This window comes from Fringilla coelebs, assembly GCF_963513975.1.
Source record: "Fringilla coelebs genome assembly, chromosome: 1".
NCBI lineage: Eukaryota > Metazoa > Chordata > Aves > Passeriformes > Fringillidae > Fringilla > Fringilla coelebs.
This window is the reverse complement of record NC_140028.1, coordinates 3,036,097-3,052,448: the sequence shown is the minus strand read 5'-3', so window position 1 is coordinate 3,052,448 and position 16,352 is coordinate 3,036,097.

The window sequence follows — 16,352 nt, the reverse complement described above, 5'->3', positions numbered from 1 at the left end:
TTTTTACAAAACAAACACACTTGTATAAACACTACCAAACTTCCTAAATCTCTAATGGAAGGGAAACTGATATCAATTATGTGTTCAGTAATCCTCTCAAAAGATAACAACAACAACAGCCTTAATGACGTCAGGCCTATCTGCTGTAGTGAAAAGACATTAAAAAGCAATCACAGACACAAGCAGATCTCTACCTAATGCTCTGTTCACTGCGAGAGGGGAAGGAAGGTTATTGTGATTCAGGGGTTTGCTGTGAGCAGGGTGAGGAAAGATGAACTGGAGATGGGTTCACCACACATATTTTGGTTAAAACGCCAGTGATGTGCGAGTCCCGGCTCTCACCAAATGCATTTGTCAGCTGAAAACTTGCTGAGGAATTACAGGCAGAGAAAAATCTCACACAATTTTCAGGACTTGGTCCTTCTCAGATTTTTATTTCTCCTTCTGAATTTGCAGCGTAGGGGTAATTAGCAAGATCTGCACTGTTCTGCTGCTTGTCCCTCACTGTGAAAATCAATGTTTCCAGCCTGAGGATAAGGAATAGCACATGCCACATATGCTTAGGCAGGATCTGTGCGCTCTTTAGCTCTTCTAATGAGAAGCAGGATGTATCTAGAGTCAGATTGAAGAGGATCCAAACCCAGTGAGTGTAAACAAGCAACGTCAAATATGCAGGAATAATAATGATGTAATTCAAAAAAAAAAAGGAAAAAAAAATCACAGCAAGTGGAGTGTTTATTCAGAAAAGCAAAAATATTTGTAAATCAATTTTTAATGACACAAGCAATGTCAGTATTAGAAAAAGAGACTTTTATATTTGCACGATTGAATAAATATATCAGCATGTATAGAGAGCCAGGAGAGTTATTGAGACTCAGCTTTATGAGAAATTCAGTAGTTCTGATTTTTTTTTCATTGCAGTCTGTAATATAATGCTATATTTTGATTTTTGCTTCTCGTACATTTAAAAAAGCATCACATTTTTTGGTCAATGAGAATATATCGCTGAAACTATTCCAACATTTATTTTTGTTTGACTTCTAGTATTTCATTTTTACTAGATAAAGCTGTGGAATATGGAATTATAATAAGAAAGTGAATATAAAATTAAATGTGAAGATAAATGCTGAATAAAAGAGAACATAATAAATAAGCTTCTAACATAAAATAAATCAGAATAAACAATGCATTATAAATATATATTTCAAATGGAATAACTCCACCAACTAAATGCTGAGATATATTATGTAAAAGCTGGTTTTAAGCAACGTCAAAACCAAATCAGCACATTCCTCAGAAAGGCTGAGATTTTGATGACTTCGCAATCCATGATGGGAAATGTTTTGCCACAACCCTGCAGAACCAAGCTAATGTATTTTGAAAAGCATATGCTGAGAAGTGCTTTGGGATGACATGCTTGGGCCGAGTGGATAACAAGACTATTTCCAGCTAATTTCAGATGGGAAAGCAGATGGGGCTGTTTCTTGCTGTTAGACTTCTGTGGTCACAGTCTCTCGAGGGCTGAACTTAAACATCTGAGTCCTTGTGATTATTATTATTATCACAACTAAGAATACTGTGGCCAGGTCTGCATTCCCAACTTATATCCCACTGTGCAAAGTGCAGGCAGGGTTTATCCTTGCCTAAAACGTCTGTAACCCATCAGAACTTTGGGTGCCACACGTGTGGTGCGTCTCACCTACGTCCAGAGCTGGGCTTTGCTTGCAAATGCGTGGAAGTTTTGCACTCTGGGAGCTCCCAGGGTGCCCAAGGGATCTGCACAGGGGTGACAGAAGTGACAGAGAACGTACAGAGGACCTGTTCTCTTCTGGATTATCATCAGTGTTAGAGGAGTTTGAACATGTCCATGCAGAGGTGATAAAATCCCATATTTTGTGTTTGGGGTGTGGGTCTGTCGGTGAGTGAGAGGTCAAGGCTCCTCATGCAGGCAACAGGGGTTTTGTGGAAGTTCCTCAGTGACCTGAGCTGTTACAGGCAGCTGTAGGAACAATTCATCCCCCTACTCCAAGTCCTACATGGGGAGCACGAGGTGACTCACTCACATTGGAAGGTTGAGTGGTTTGGGTTGGAAGGGACCTTCAAAGATCATCCTGTCCAACTTCCATGAAACAAGCAGGGACGTCTCCCACTATCCCAGGTTGTTCCTAACCCCATCCAACCTGGCCTTGGACACTTCCAGGGATGGGGCAGCCACAGCTGCCCAGGGCAATCTGTACCAGGGCCTCACCACCCTCACAGTCAAGAATTTATTCCTAATAACAGATAATCTAAACCTGTGCTCCTTCAGTAGAAAGCCTTTGTTGTATCCCTGCGTACCCATATCCCTCTCCAGCTCTCTTGGAGCCCCTTTAGGCACTTGAAGGGGTCCAAATTTTCCCTGCCACCTTCTCTTTTCCAGGCTGAACAATCCCAGCTCTCTCAGCCTGTCTCCATATCAGAGATGCTCCAGCTCCACGTCTCTTTTATTTGGAATGCAGAACTCCTGGCTGGGTAGAAGAGCAGAATTCCCTCTCTCAACCTGCTCCCATGTTGCTTTTGATGCAGTCCAGGTTACAATTTTCTTTCTAGACTGAAATATCATCACATTGCCAGCTCATGTCCAGTATGTCCAGTGCTTCAGCCACCAGCATCCTTTTTTGCCAGGGCTCCTCTCAAGCAATTAAGTTTTAGTCTGCGTTGACACTGAGGTTTGCCCTGGGTACAGAACTTTGCATTTGGCCTTGTTGTATTTCCTGAGGTGTTCCTGACAGCTCTATTCAGGAGGACAGCTTTCACCCCCAGGTTTTCTGGAATGTTGATCAGATGTTTATCTGGATCTGGAACCTCAGATAGCTCAGCCAGGAATGAATCCAGAGCAGAGAGCATGTGACATTTTGGGCTGGCCTCTTTCATAGGACACCACGAAAAATGCTACCATTGGGTGATCAGAACCAATGGCCACCTGGAAGATTTCCAACTTTGAAATGCTGCTTTTGTTTTAATCCCTCCTTTCCCCTGAGATGTGCTGAGTGGATCCTTCTGTGGGAGTGGGCTACACATTTCACTGCCTGAAGCTGGAGGGATCACACCAACCAACCCCACTGGAGGTTTAACTGATTCAAAACCATTTAACTGCACTTCAGGATGGAGTGACAGGTACTTAAACCTCTGGATACATCTCAGAAATGGGTTTTTACCTTGATTTTCATTTTTAACATGATCACACTGCAATTGTCCATCTGTCTTAGCTGACTGTCAGTCTTGCTTTCCCCTCCTAGAACTGTTTCTGTCTGCTTGCCAGTTTCAATGAGACTGAAAGAATTACTCAAATCCCCAATAATTTGCTCCTAGAAATGAACAGAAGACTTCATCTGTTAGCCTTGGCATGAAAATCAGAATGACCCATTCCATTCCTCTTGCCCTGGTGGCACATCAGTCACTATGTGTCTGTTGCTGCTTCTTCTGCTTCCTTAAAAACTCATCATGAGGGTACCTGAGAGGCACTGGAGACAGTGTGGATGGGAGTTCAGGGGCTCTGAGGATAAGCTGGAGGGATTTGGGGAGTTTGAGGGTTGTGGAGGCCTGGAGATGTAGGGATCTGCAGAGCTGATGCATTGCCAGACCTGGGACTTGGAAGGTCCTTCTTGTATCTCAGTAGGAGGAGAGGGTTCTGTACATGAGAGGAAAGCTGGGGATGTGGTGGCAGGATTGTTTACAAAATATTGTGCTCACAATTCTGTAGAAAATCTGTCTTCTTTTAATTCTGCTGCTATGAATATTTGGGTGGCTGATTAGCAAGAACATTCATTGTTCCCTTCTCAGAACTGAGCCCTGTGTTGACTGTGGCATCCTCTCCACAGGGATGTCCCTGCTGATTTTCCTTTGGTGTTCATTTGTGCAGCTAATGGGAGCATTTTCCTGATCAATGCTGGTAGATTTCTGTTTAATTAATATTGATGAGTTGGAGGAGGAATAGAATGGGCCTCTGGTAACATTCCCCCATGGCTGAGTGTTTGAGGGGGGAAAGGCAGAACTGCCAAGCAGAAATCATCATCAAGGACATACAATGAAAACCTTCATCTGGATCCTGTTTCCATCCAGAAAAGAGGAAAAACAACCCAGAGTCATCATGTGAAAATGGTAAAGATACATTACTAAACCAGGAATAATGAGAAAAAATAAGAATTGTAAGGTTGAGTGAATCTGTATGACTCAGATGATGCTTCACTTTATTCCTGACTGTCCCCTGACCTGCACCGGCACCAGTGAAAACTCTGCTGGATAACTGGTGCTGGGATAGATCCCTGGCTCTGGAACATGGACACTCCTGGACACCAAGATACAGGTGGCTTCAGCAGGCTTTGGTGGGCTGCCCATGCACAAAATGCTATAAGGCAGAAATAAATCCTGCTCAGAGTGCAGGAAAACTTCATGTCAGTACATCCCAAACTCTCCATAGTACAGGGCTGGCAAAATAACACTGATTTTCCCTGTTGGTTTCACAAAGAGAAGATCTGGCAATGTGTCATGTACAGAATAGATCTGTTTAAATGAAGCCACCCTGACAAACAGCATCCTTCTTAAAATTTAAATTAACTGTTTTTCCCCGCCTAATAATACCAGTCACTGAGCCAAATTCTTATCTGTACTTTCCCTTTGCTTCTTTTGTTTATTTAATCTGATTTAATTTAATCAACCATTTGTTTTTGGAGCTGTGTGTATGAATCCATTAAAGCACTGAGTGCTATTTTGGAAATAGAGATTTGCTGTCCTTTTTTTGCCTCTTTTTCCTTCTGATTCGCACTGCTCCTAATGAGGTGCAAAGTTGACAGTTGAGAAGATTCATTTTCATGTGTCTTTAAAGGAAACAGTCCTACTGGATAAAAACTGTTCAAAAATTAATTGAGGGCTTCAGGATTTGCCTTGATGCAAAGTGAGCCTCATTCAGTGACCTAAGGCAGGGGGAAAAAAAAGATTATAGGAAGGAAGGGTTTGTGTCCTGTGCCCAGAGTTGAGCTATCTTTCCAGGGAATCAGAATTTCTCTCTAGATTTTCATGGCTACAACACCACTGAAAACAGACATGATAGAGACAGATCTGCTTGAGCACTGTGAGCAAAATCACAAAAACATCAAATATAGAATGGCTTGGCTTGGAAAGGACCTTAAAGGTCATCTTGCTCCAACCCCCTGCCATGGGCAGGGACACCTTCCAGCTTACTCAGAGCCCCATCCAGACTGGCCAGGGATGAGGAGTCCACAACATCTCTGGCAACCACAAAACCAAAGGTTGTTATTCTGACTGATAATGAGTGGTCTGGGAAGAGCTGAAGAGGAGATTCCAGGAAACAAAGTGGAAAGGAGGACAGCCACGGGCAGGGGGCTGAAGGGACAGCCCTGCATCATCAGCCTTGTCTCTGCTCTTTGGAGGGGAGATGTGGGGAGAGCAAACATTGCTGCACAGAGGGGCTGAGAGGGAGGGGTTTGGGCCAAGCTGTTGGATTCTCATTCAGCAGTGCTCCCTGGGGCTTTTCATAGCTCTGGCACAGAGGGAAAAACGTGTGTTCAGGGATGTCTGATCATTCCTGCTGTCCATCCCACTCTCCTCCTGCAGGCAAGGCAGAAGGGCACAGCTGTGCGTGCAGAGAGGATCTCAGCAGCAGCAGGGAGGGAGGAACATTTAGAAAGGCTCTGCTGAGCACCATGCCCTGCCAGCTGCTGCACCCAGAGCTGCCCCCTGCTCTGCACCATCATTTGGGGGCTCAGGATGGCTGCAGAGCAGAGCAGGACAGTGCTGGGACAGAGTTTTACACCAGCCAGGCTGCTTGGTAACACTGGCTGAGAGCACGAGGAGGAGTGTCTTATTCAATACAGGACTTGACAGGTCTGAGAACTCCCCAGCCCCAGCCTAACCCAGGTCCTGTCAGCTGGCCCAGAGTGAAAAATTGGGTGGGTTTGGCTGGATATCAGCAAAACAAATGGGGATTATCAGAAACTCAAAGGTCAGAGCCTGTCACTTAAAAGATTAGGTGGGAGCAACTTGTGAGCACCACAACAGAACCTGTGTGATGAGATACAAAAGAAATAATTTGCAGTGTTGCCTGCAGAGTTTTCCTTGTCTAAGCTTGGGACAATCATCTTCATCACCCTTTTAAACTTGGGGGGGGGTCACCTAAATACAATATCCTAAGGGTCTGGTATAAGTGGTGACTTTATTATAACCATTAACTAACATTTTAATCTCTTTTTAACAATCCCAAAACATGACTGATTCAAACCACCTACAAACATCTTTTTCCACAGTAGTATTTATTGCAATTAAATCATCCCAGGGTTCTCAGACCCGCGTCATGCTTGTGCCAAGTGCACTGAGTGACACAGCAGAATCTCAGCAGGAATCTGCTCTGTGTGCATTATGTTTCACCCTACTGCAGGAGTTATCAGGCTGTGGTGTAATAATTCCAATACTGTGGGGCTGGACACAGTGCCCCTACAGTGACTCCATTACCTTTCCCCATTTTGTCTGGTAAGAAAGGAGTAGAGGAGCCTCAGGGATAAGAGGGAAAAGGTGTAAGGGGGCAAAGAATCTTTGTGAGAGAAGCTTCTTTCTGCTCTTTCATTTCCCCACTCCCTGCCTGATTCCCCTGTGGGGCAACCTCAAAAGAGATGAGATGTCCCTGCTCTCTTTTCAAAGCTTTTCACTTCAAGGTCCCAGGCTGCAGCAGCTGTTGGTCACCCCCAGGCCTTTTAGTCAGGACAAGGACACAGGGAATAGGGATAAATAGGGATGGAGATTGCAAGGACCACCTGGGGAACTTAGAGAAGAACAATTCAGGAGAGGAGTGTGACCTGGAAAGACAGAGCATCAGTTTTAAGGTGAAGCAGACAGGGAGGGGAGAGAGGAATTACTGAAAGGTTCAAGAGGACCAAATGGGGTAGGGTAAATGGATGGGAAAGAGGAGAAAATATGTTGGGCAAATGGGAGACCTCTGTAACCTCTGTATCCCCAGGGGACTCCACCCTCATATACTCTGTTTTTTCTCTTGAAAATCCTGTAGCTCATTCTGTAAGGTTATTCCTCGAGGAAAGGGTTCTTGCAGTATGTCATTTTCTCATACCTTGGTGTTTTGTCTGAGCTTAATCTACGTGGATACTGTCCTTGGAAAAAAGACAAGGGGAACAGGAGCTCTAAGCAAAATAAATTTGGGACCATAAATGGAACACAAAGGAAGGTGGAGAGTCCACACCTCCTCTGGATTCCCCAATGCAGTCTGTCCCTCTACCTGTTTGTAAATCATAGAAATCCCTGGAAAATTCATGAAGCTGTGGCTGCCCCATCCCTGGAAGTGTCCAAGGCCAGGTTGGATGGGGCTTTGGAGCAGCCTGGGACAGTGGAAGGTGTCCCTGCCCATGGCAGGGGGTGGGACTGGATTTTCTATAAGGTGCTCTGCAACCCAAACCATCCTTTGTATCTGTGATTCTCTTCCAAATTAGACTAAACCCAGCTTTTAGCAGAAAGCCAAATTCACCTTTAAAGGTATGTTAGGTGCAACAACATTTCAATTTTGATATTATTAATTACAGCATAGATGTGTTCAGGTGGTCCCTGGTGACCAGTCAAAAAGGCTCTTGACAAAAATCACTTGTAATATGTGTTCATTTTAGTTAATGAGGCCCAGCTCTGATTAAATGCATAGAGAGGAAAGCTCTGTTAATAATGAATTCATTCCTTATCATATGAGAAAAGTAAGAATTTATAAAACTCGCTCACTATTTTTGGAGGATTTAAAAAAAGTCACAACACTTGAAATGGTCCCAAGTCCTGTTTCAGGAATGTGAATGAAGTATTTCATTTTCCTAAAGCAGGAACATGCAGTACTTAGCATTTCCAATTGGAGTTTATTTTAGTCTAATTTATTTTCAACAGCTTTCCCGTCATCTTGAGTGCTCTGAGAAGAGTTAAAGATAATACATTCCCATTAGAGACAAGGGATGAAACAACATCAGCAAAAAAAAACAGAAAGAAAGAAAAAAAAAAGATGTGTACATTGAATCAATCCTCTCAGTGAGCTGAGATTTCAGCCAGAGAAATAAGAGCAGGAGGGCTGCAGACTCCAGGTGTCTGTGGTGTGTTCTCCTTGGCAGAGGAGTGTGATGGGCACGTGCTGGAAGTTAAATTTATATTTCAGTGTCACCATGCAGAAGTTGAAGCTCTTTTCACAAGTTAAGGGTTCAACATCTCCAGTCAAAACTTTGGTATTTAGGGCAGCACCTTTTTTATTCATGTCTGATTAAAAGGATGACAAAATAGAGAAAGGAAATAAGATGTTTTCTATGGTTTTTGTTTTGTGGGTTTTTTTAATCAGATGGGGATTAATTAGAAATTTTCACATAATAATTATCTGTAAGGAACAGATCAGACCCAGACAAACTTTGGCTAAAAGGGATGTTGTGGGCTGTTGGCCACATTCACATTTGTGACTTTGGAAGCCTCCCTGTTTTTAGGAGTCCCTTTTTTAGTGACAGAGCTGGAGCTGATACTCAGATCCAGTCTCAGCGTTTCTCTGTGTTCTGTCTCTGTCTGGCCCTGTCTGTTAGGTTTTTTCCTTAGAAGCTGTTTTTCTGGAAATACTTAAAAAAATTCGACAGCATCCTTCTTTGGTTATTTGCTGTTCCTCCTGGAGGACTGCTCACACTCCACGGCTGATTATGATAAATGTTCCTGGTGTAACTAATTTACCTGTTATGTCTGCAAATTGTCAGCTTCTATCAGCTTGAAATCCAGCAGTTTGGCCTAGTCCTTGTAAATGTTTTGTACTCCTGTGTCTTTCTTTTATAAACTCTTCCAGGATTGCCTGGGAAGCCTGGCAGATGTTGGCAGTGAGAATCACAGAATGATTTGGGTTGGAAGGGGCATTAAAGATCACCCAGCTCCAAGCCCTGCCAAAAGCAGAGACACATTCCCTGCCCAGGAAGAAACCTCATATTGTGCCTCCTCAAACATTCTAAGCTTTTGCTTCTGACACAAACATTTACATGCAAACACTTTGACCACTCACTGGTCCCTTAAGTTGGCTGATATTATTTGCCCTTTATTTCTTCATTTTTGGAGTAATTATTTTTCTACTTGTGCTTCCTCCTTTCCCTTTCGACTGAGCTCAGCAGCAATGACTGTTCTAACACAAAACCCCTCTCCACAAATTGCATTTTTAAAGGCTGGCTCTCCAAAAGCCCTCAGCAAGGACCAAAGGCTGCTTACTCACAGTGCTTGTTTGAATAGGTGCAGCATCTTCCTGCTCTGCAAAGTCTCTGCAAAGAACAAGCAGTCCAGGGTTAGTGGTGGGATAACAACTTCTGGGTTGCCTTAATATGATTAATAGTCAGAGACAAGGATTTGTCAGGATAGCAGGAATACATCAAGGTTAAGGACTGTGGAGCAGCTTTTTAGAATGAATTATTTGAGCTCATTTCTGCTTCTCCTGCCCTGTCCTGGGTGCTTCATCTGTATAGCACACAGAAGTCAGTGCAAACACAGTCCAATGAGCTGGCCTTGATTCAGGTCATTTCAAGTTGGTACCTGTGCTAAAAACAGAGATAACTGGACATACTCATATGGACTGGATGCTTCCCACCTACCCAAATTCCTGCCTAAACAAGACAAGGTCCCTGCATGCCTCTCTCTTCCACGGACTGCAGGGGGAGATAAGGACAACCAGGCTCCAAAGCTCAAATTGAAATTAAGGTTTTCAGATTTTGCCAGAGTTTTCTTTGCAAAGTGACTCATGGCAGAGAATAGAAGTTCTTAAATCATCGCTGTCTAAAAGGCATGGTATGGAAATGCATTTTGAGACTGAAAGCTCCAGCAAACATTTCCATCTCACAGAAATGGGTGATATTCTAGGCAGGAATTCATGGTGTTTGCTAGTGAGCTGTCCATGGAATCCTTGAATCATAGTCACATAGTCATGGAATCATAGAATCATTTTGTTGGAAAAGATCTTTAATGCAGAGTCCAACCATTAACCCAGCACTGCCAAGCTACCACTAAACCACATCCCCATCTACATTTCTTTTAAATCACCCCAAAAATGGTGGCTCCACCATTTCTTTGGGCAGTTCCTGAGCTTTGTCTGGAAAAGTCTGGTTTTTACCTAGATTAGCTACCTCCAGTGCAACTTCCCTGGAAGAAGTCTTCAACAAGAGTAAATCCAAGGTGGGAAGGAATGTCCTTCCAAATATAAATTTGTTTCTGCAATCATGCACTGTTACTCCTTGTTGGCCTGGCAAATTTTGGTGTGCTGGAGTTAAATAGAAATAAAGTTCTGTAGCAAAACATGGGAGAGACGTGGGTTAGAAACTAAACTCAGCACAGAGACCTTTTTCCACACTGCTGGACTCCCTGGAGACAAAACACCTCTGCAAGCCACATCATGCTAACAGGGTAACCTCTTCTAGCACCACTTTTAGGAGCCTTCCAGGCTGTCCTTTGGGACTGTATCTGGGGGTTTATGGACATCCTGGAAACCAGGACTGCTGGATATGTCAGAAGCCTGGTTCAACCCAACCAACCCAATCCCTGTGCTTCAGTGCCACTGCTGTTACATCCACCACTGCTTTTTGAAAGATAAGGATGAGGTGAACCCTGGCTGAGTAGACCCTGATGGCAGCAGAACTCCTGACTTTAAACAAGCTCTTACTCCCCCCATCTCTCAGGCTGCAAGCTGGTCTGTGCTCACTTTAAATCCAGGAAGGACCCCAGGGCTCTCTCCAGGCTCTTTGGAGGATGTGGAGGAGCTCTCTCCTCCTTTAGAGGATTCCTGCCTTACTGCACAGCAAAGCTGGGGTGGTGCTGAGCCATGCCAAGGGTTCCTGTCTGGTTTGTCCATCACAGGGACCACCCCAGTGCTGCGTTAACAAGGCCTCTCTTTTCCTGCCATACTGAATCTCCCTCAAAGCCATTCTCAGAAAATGCCTCGTTCCTACCCCACCTCCCCCTCTCCACCCCCTTGGTAACCATCAAAATGCTGTTTTGGTCACCAATCAGCAATTCTTCTTTTGGGCGAGAATAAACAATCCAACAAGAGGCTTAATTGCTTAAGTGGTCCAAACCCCTCTGCTTTGCACAAGATGTTTGTGTGTCCTTTATTATTCCTGACTCCTTTTTCCCTCTCTTTGGTCCTCCCCCATCGCTTTTCCACCCAGGCAGCTTGGTCCCTTTTGTACACAACATCCTTTCCTTTTCACAAATCCAGAAAGACCCAGTGGGAAGGCGGACACAGGAAATGCTGCAAGCAAGGAAAATGACTCCCTACCCTGTGATATTGAGCTGCCAGGGAGGGGAGGTATTTATTTTATTTTTTTTAAGTGTGTGTGGGGTGTTTTCTGTTTCTTTCCTTTCCTTTTTAAAGCCCTCTTTTCCACATTTCCTTTCTTGTTGGTTTGAAAACAACTGACAACAAAACCTGCAAGCTTTGTCTTCCCCCACTTCCCAATGTTTCCTTTTACTTTCACAAGCATCACACACAAATGCTCCAAGAGGAAGGGGAAGGATTTCATCCTGTTTGGCCTCCTGCATTCACATGATGCCCACTGAGCTCCATGCAGAGGGCACTTCAACAGTCTTGCTGTGGCTGAAATCACAACCACAGAATGTCCTGGGCTGGAAGAGACCTTAAAGCTCATCCAGTTCCAAACTCCTGCCACGGGCAGGGACACCTTCCACTATCCCAGCTTGCTCAAAACTTTGTCCAGCCTGGCCTGGAACACTTATAGGGATGGGACAGCCACAGCTTCTTTGGACAACCTGTGCCAGGAGCTCCCCACCCTCACAAGGAACAATTTATTCTTAAACACACCATAAAACAGTTCAGATGTTACCTCTGAAAGGCTTTGAGGCTTCCCAAATGAGCTCATTAGCAGTGCAGTTGCACTCTTGTGTTATCCCTGTGTGATCCATGTATTGATTGGATCCACTTTTCTAACAAGGATTTCTCTTTAGGGAGGGTTGTGCCATAAACTCATTGTTGCTCTCTTTGGGGCTGGTTTAAAAAGACAGAGTCTGGGGTGAAGTCCAGCAAGAGAAAAGCCATTTTTTTAATGGGGAAACCTGGAAAAAAAAGAGGTTCAGGCAACATGTCCATATGGATTTTCCTCAGGCCCAGCTGTATGAAGGACAAGCCTTGGTCCAAAATCATAACCAGCCCTGACACCACAGGGTGTGTGACCAGCAGAGGTTAGATCCCAAACCTGCAGGCTGGCAGCTGGTAAGAAATCAGAGTCAAAGCATCTCTGTCCATCTCAGAACTGTGTTTCAAATTTAAAAAAAACCAAACAACAACAACAACCAAACAAAAAAAAACACAAAAAAAAAAAAGGCAAAAAAACCAAGCAAAAAAACAAACAAAAAAAACACCAAAAAAATTCTAAAACCCATTCTCCCACTCCCAGCTGCTGCCCCTATCACAGCATTTCAGTCCTTATATCTCAGTTTTGATCTCTTTTGTTGGCTTTATTTGCTCCCTCCCCGGTCCTGCCTTGTCCTGCACCTCTCCCCTGACTCCTTTCCCAGAGACTTGTGATAAGCATTGCCTAGGTAACAGCATCCTGCCTGGAGTGTCTGCCTGCCTGCAGTGGATGTGGGGGCATGTGCTGTGCCTGCATTCCCAGTGGGATCAGGAGTGGAGAGCCGAGTGCTGTGTGTGGGAGAGGAACTTCTTGCTCTGATTCTGACACCAGCAGAGGAGAGGAGGTCAGCTCCTTGCATCCCTCTGTGGGCTTTGGGAGCTGGTGCTGTGGTGGCTGAAAGGATTTATTGGCCTCTTGGTGAGAGGGCTGGGAAGGGAGAGGCTCGGAGGAATTTTTGTCACTGTGCTCATCCAGGACATCCTTATAAAATGTTATGCATGGTTAAAGCTCTGATTATTCACAGGCCAGATGGTGGGGAATCTGACTGACACTTCATTCCTACCCTGGGCTTCCTCTGGAAGCAGCTGAAAATCCAGCAGAAAAAAAATAAAACACCACAAGATCCACCTATTAACAAAGATCAAGAGAAGGAGGACCAGCAATCCAGCAAATTATTCTAAAGAACATTTTTTTCTCCTTCATTAAGGGTTAATCCAGACCCAGAAAATGTCAAAAGGGCTGTGTGTCTCACCAAACTTACTCAAAGCACTAATTTAGGGAAGTTTGGATTTATTTCCACTAATGTCTGGACTGGAAACCAGGTAAAAAAACTGCAAGTAGGAGGTCAGGCATAGCACAGAGGATGGAATAGAATCAGGACCTGTAGAGGTTTAAATTATCTTAGTTATAAAGTCAGTTCTTAACATATTCATGGCTTCTTTTTTTAAAGGGGCCTGAAGCACTAAGGGTAAACCAACAAGCAAAGGAAGAAAAGTAGATGGGATGGCTCATAATTGAGAACTGGTGGCAGAAAAGACTGAAATGGTGCTGGATGTGAGGAGATGCAGAGGAATAAATTCAAATGTGTCAATGGGAAAGAGTCTAAGAAGCAATTCATGCTGAAAGAGGTGTGTGAAAAAGGATGGACAGCAAAGTAGATGGGAATTAGGTGCCACAACTCAGAACCTGGGTCAGAGAAAAGGAGAAGGGAAAGGCACCCCTGCTTCCCTGCCACCTTTCCATGGACCTGCTGCTTGCAGAGCTCCTGTTGAAGCTGCCATTCAGTGGGTTCACATTGCCAGGCTCAGCAGATTATTGAAGAATGTCAGAGAATGATGGAATGGTTTGGGTTAGAAGGGACCTTAAAGATCATCTCATTCCACTCCCTGCCATGGGCAGGGACACCTTCCAATATCCCAGGTTGCTCAAAACCTTGTCCAGCATGGCCTTGGACACTTCCAGGGATGGGGAAGCCACAACTTCTCTGGGCACCCTGTGCCAGGGCCTCACCACCCTCACAGCCAAGAATTTCTTCCTTAATATCTAAAGTAAGGCTACTCTTTTTTCACTTTGAAGCCATTCCCCCTTGCCCTGTCACTCCATATCTTTGTAAAATGCCTTCCCAGAAATTTTTGTAGGCTCCCTTCAGGTTCTGCAAGGCCACTGGTGCCTTCTCTTCTCTGGTCTGAGCAACCCAAATTCTCTCAGCCTTCCCTCCCAGCAGAGCTTCTCTGCTCCTCTGGTCATCTTGGTGCCTTCTCTGGATTCTGACATCTCCATGTCCTTCCTGTGCTGTGTCCCAGGGCTGGGGCAGCCCTGCAGGTGGGGTCTTACCTGAGTGGAGCAGAGGGGCAGAACCTTGAACTGCTGGGAGGTCAATTCCCAGAATTTTTGGGGGAATGCAGAATGGATTCCCACAATGCCACGCTGGACAGTGCATGGCAGCAGAGCCAGGAGATTGTTCTGCTGGAGTGAGGGTGTGGGAAAAGCCCCCAGCCAGGCAGTGAGGATAAATCCATGACTCCCAAAACCACCCCACTTCCATCTGTGTCACTGTTCCTTTTGGATCAGCTTGGTACCACGCCAGGAGAACGCCTGACCTGTGACTCCCTGAAGAAGAGTGCAGCTCTGCTGATCAAATTTGGCTGTTGGCATGAAGAGCTCAGCAAAGGGAGCTGTTCCACTGCCAGACAGGGTCTTCCCTCCACTAAAAATAAATTTTCATAGATGAGAAAGGATTTACAATATCAACGTGGGGATGTTGGCCTCTGGTAAAAACCCTGGAGTTGGCACAGGGGAGCATGGGCAGCTCCCACCTTCTCAGTTTGGGAAGATGAAAGCAGAGCCTGGAGAGGAAAGTGTTCAAGCCATCATCCAGCAAACCAAAGACATCAACAACTGTAGAAAATAGCCAGAAAAATAAGACCCAAGTGAAAACCAGCTGAGTTCTGGACACTAAACCACACCTCCCAGCACAAAACCAACTCCTTTCCTCTCCCCTTGCCACGTGGCTTCCTCATCTTCCCCCATTCTCTCTTTTTGAAGGGTTTCTCTCTACTTTGACTTTTTGCCCATGTTTTTAATTCCATTCTCTCCCCTGTGCAGAACTTCCCAGCCAAACCCAGTGCGTCAGAGGTGGAAGGAGCAGCACCAGTCACCAGGAAACACCACTGAAATGATTTTCCAGTACAAGCAGAAATTAAATAACTCAGTGCAGTGTGCACATCCATCCTGGGGAGTTACTCCCAGCTCAGCATTGATCGGATATGAAAGGAGCAACTCTTGGAAATGAAGATTGAACTACCAACATTTCCCCAAACTTTTAAGCTCCTTTGTGGTGTTCCCTCCCTTCTTTCCTCAGGGTTGAGTGGGTTTTTTCCCCGTTTTTGTTTTTTAATCTTTTTGTTTCTTTTTGTTTTGCCAGGAGTGAACCGACTGCGAGCTTTCCCAATCACACTTGTGCCAGTCAAGTCTGATTCAGAAGCCAGGCAGCAAACAAGGCCTCGGGCTAGAAATCAAACACTGGAGTGCTCTGTGCAGGGAGAAAGGAAAAAGCTTCACCCATGTGCTTACAGTATTGGAAGGAGGAACAAAATTCCCTGGAATTAGTGGTTTCTTTCCTTTCCTCTCTCATTGAGTTTTTGTTTGCATTGGATGGAAGTCCTGTGCTTTGCAGCCTGTGCACTGTTAGATTTCTCCTTTGAGGGTTTAATGTCCTGAATAATAATGTTCTGGGCATTCTAATGCTTTCTGGCCTGTAGGAGGACTGGAAATGAGAGGAAGTTTATTACAGTGTACAGTTACCAATTATCATTCAGAATTCTTATTAATCTGGAAGCATTTGGGAGCTGCAAGCACACGCAGAAACCTCATTGTGAGGCTGGGCTCTGCATTCCAAGGTGCTTTAACCAGTCAGGGGATGGAATCCAAAAGACCACCCTGGTTATCAACCCCATCTTCCTGCTAATTACCTCTTAGCCACCACCCCTCTGCACCACTGATGTTCCTTTCCCTGGTCCCAGACCTAGAGGCATTTTTCCTCATCCTTCCTCAGTGATTTCTTGATAAGCCCATATCAAAGCTCTCCCTCTCCACTCAGGGATGCACTCACACACCTTCAGAGCAGAGGCTGAACCCTTTGAGGATGCCATTAGTGGTGAGGTGAGTGGATTGGGCTCTGAGCAGTGGATAAAGTTTTAATGCAGAAGGTACCTGCTCGTGAAATAAAGTGGTGAAAAAAAACATAGGAGAACTCCCCATTTTCCAATTTATTTTCTGATGATTTGTCAATGCAAAGTCAGATACTCTGGTGTCTTTTTTTCATACAAGGGACTTGCAAAAGCAGGAGGAAGTAGCAAGGATGGAGGGATTAATACATGGAAATGGGCTGGGGTGGCCTGATATGGCATGAAAATTATTCAGGAGAGAAAAGAAAGAGGAGTAGGATGG